Source organism: Coenobita brevimanus, chromosome 22, assembly GCF_032717465.1.
Source record: "Coenobita brevimanus isolate Jiangsu-jjx chromosome 22, ASM3271746v2, whole genome shotgun sequence".
NCBI lineage: Eukaryota > Metazoa > Arthropoda > Malacostraca > Decapoda > Coenobitidae > Coenobita > Coenobita brevimanus.
The window spans coordinates 33,011,769-33,014,762 of record NC_136975.1 but is presented as its reverse complement, the minus strand read 5'-3'; positions in this window follow the sequence as shown (position 1 = coordinate 33,014,762).

Here is a 2,994-nt window from a genome sequence, read left to right as displayed (position 1 = left end):
ATTCTTACAGACTTACTTGGGAGTATATTTTATGAGGCGCGTGTGTCTATTTTGAGCGTTTCCTTATCAGCCAGAGGATATACTTTTTAGTTTATTCTTGCCACCTTGTTACGTTTTTACTGAATAAGGTGAGGCTTTTCGAACCTGTGGATTAGATACAGCCTTCATGAACTGCACTAAAAAGATATATTTCCTAAGCTGAATAAGAACTGAGCCATTAATGCACTGCCGCAAGCCCCTCCTGAGCTGAAATAAGGAATGGAGGTATCATCATCATCACCATCATCACCCACTCCTTTTTCTCCTACCAGGAGCTTAGGGCCCCGGGGATGCGCTACTCAGTCCAGACATTTATGGTGACGGTGGCCAGCCTCACTCGTCCCTGAGTTACTTTTAAGAGCATGAAACCCAACCACCCCTCGAATGTAAGCCATTTGCTGGTCATATTTCGTAGAAGCACTTTAACCCACTAGACCACCAGGCGTCTATTTGGTTATATGATTACCACCTAGCACAGTAAAGAGTTTCAAGGGTACAGGAAACAAGTTTATCATTCAATGTATCTCCTGAGGGCAGTACTATATCAAAGAGACTTTTTTCATCTCTTTTTCAAAGAAATCCTTCGTCCTTCCTTAGGTGAATAAAGTCATCTAGATAGAACAAAATTACACACACACACACACACACACACACACACACACACACACACACACACACACAATCCAAGGGGTGGTTGGGGTTTATTGCTCACGTGATGCCACTCAGGGATGAGTGATGCTGGTCATTCTCAACTTAAATGTCAGGACCAACTTGCCTAGCCCCGGGCTCCTACGCTCCTCATGGGAAAATGTAGGATTGGATGATGAATGAAAAAATGAATTACATATATATATATATATATATATATATATATATATATATATATATATATATATATATATATATATATACTCGTCAGAAGACGAGATACCTTCACAGAGTTAAGTAATATCGTGTGGCAGCAGCAAGAATAAACTTTAAAAAGTCACTCGAATTCAAGGGGTTAATTACAGAGGTCCATCTTTAGCTGAAAAAACCATCTGAAGAAGCCAGGAAAATAAACGTCCTCTCACAGAAGGGGCTGAGACTATCAGAAGACACTAATGCAATCATCGTTCCCTAGGCTACAACAGCTCAACCTTCCATCGTGAAACAGGCCCTTGTTTCCATAAATACTCTCTCTACACAATAAATGAGTAACGCGCACTACACTGACCTTCATTTAGAGGCTAAATATACACCCTACATCGCCTCTCTTCAACCTGAGAGTAAGGCACAGGAACTCTGAGACGCGATTGGCTGATGGGGGTAATGACGTCACTTGGCATATAATTTCTGTAAGGCGATTAGTGGATTAGACCGTGACGTAGGATTATAGGCTGCTATTGGTTACGATCTGCCGTGACGTCATTTGGCCTACCTACCCCGCAACGCGACTGGTTGACTGAACGGTGACTTAGGCTGGTATATAGGCTGCTATAAAGCGATTGGCAGACTGAACCGTGACGTAAGGTGATATATAGGATACGGTGCGTGGTTGGTCGGGTGGGGGCATGACGTTTTGTACCGTAGATTTGGTCGTGAAATATTGAGGAGGCTGAGGCGGGAGGAGGCAGCATCCGTCTTCTGGCTAACATATAAGCCTCCCTAACACATACTGTTTGCCAGTGTATTTCTGCTGTATTTCTTCTCCTGTATGTTATGTATGCATGGTTGTGAAATACGAAGGAGTGAGAGACAGGAGGATGCAGCCTTTTGTTAATTAAGAGTTTTCTAGCTTCTCAGTGGTGGAGAGGGACGCCTTCATGTGGTGGCACCGGTATAGCCAGGTCGCACAACTGCCTGCTTATACAAACGTCCCCTGGCTACTTCCCTATCCCCTAAAAGAAGGATGGTGAACTGAAGGAGATAAACTTATGCCCGCAGTTCACCGGGTTCACGTTTCAGACGAACCTGGGGCTACTGCTGCTACTATTACTACTACTGCTACTACTACTGCTACTACCACTATCACTACCACTACCGGTACTACTATTACTACTACTACTACTAACAACTACTAGTGTCTCCTCCTTAACCGTGAAATTCTGCGTAAGACATTAAGGATGCACCGGTCTTCTGGCTAGTTTAGGTTTTCTAGCACCTCTTTTACCTGTTAGTTTCTGTAAATAGCAACTGGTATTCTTAAGTTTGTTATTCATGCAGTCTATGTCGGCAATAACAAGATATAAGTAACATAACAGAGGCTTCCAAGGTGTAATATTCAGGATAAATTAATCTGAAGGTATAGGCAGCCTTCATTCTAATTAGGGGATCTGGTGTAAATATCACGGCATTTTCGCATAACAATGTCTCTGTAAACTGGGATAAACAGGCAACTTAGCTTTACTGTTAACAGTGGCAGTATATTACGCAATTTTTTCTTCACTTTACCGATGTCTTGAGATTAAAAAACGTCACACACACACACACACACACACACACACACACACACACACACACACACACACACACACACACACACACACATAGACACAAAAAAGTTACATCAGGATTTACTGTATTGGAAAGTTCCATTGGTAAATCAGAAATATATTATACTGAAGTCTTAAAATAAAAAGAAAAAGGCATTTTATAACGGAAACTTACAGTATGATACTATTTTCAAGTTGAGCTAAAAGTTCCATCTGTCCATTCCCAATACTTATATGTAGCAAGATATTAACTACTGTATAGAACATAGTGTTAATCACGGAGCGCTATGGAATGGATGTAGAGTAGTAGCTGTGTCACATTCTGCCACCAAGCACCGGAAAATAAGCTAAATCTCAGCCTCCGACGCTAAGCTCATGAGAAGACGGTGTGATGAGTGGCTCTTTGTTGGTGACGTCACACGCTAACATTTGGTCGGGCGGGGCGGGAGGCTGGATATGTCACGGGGGACAGTTGCTGGCC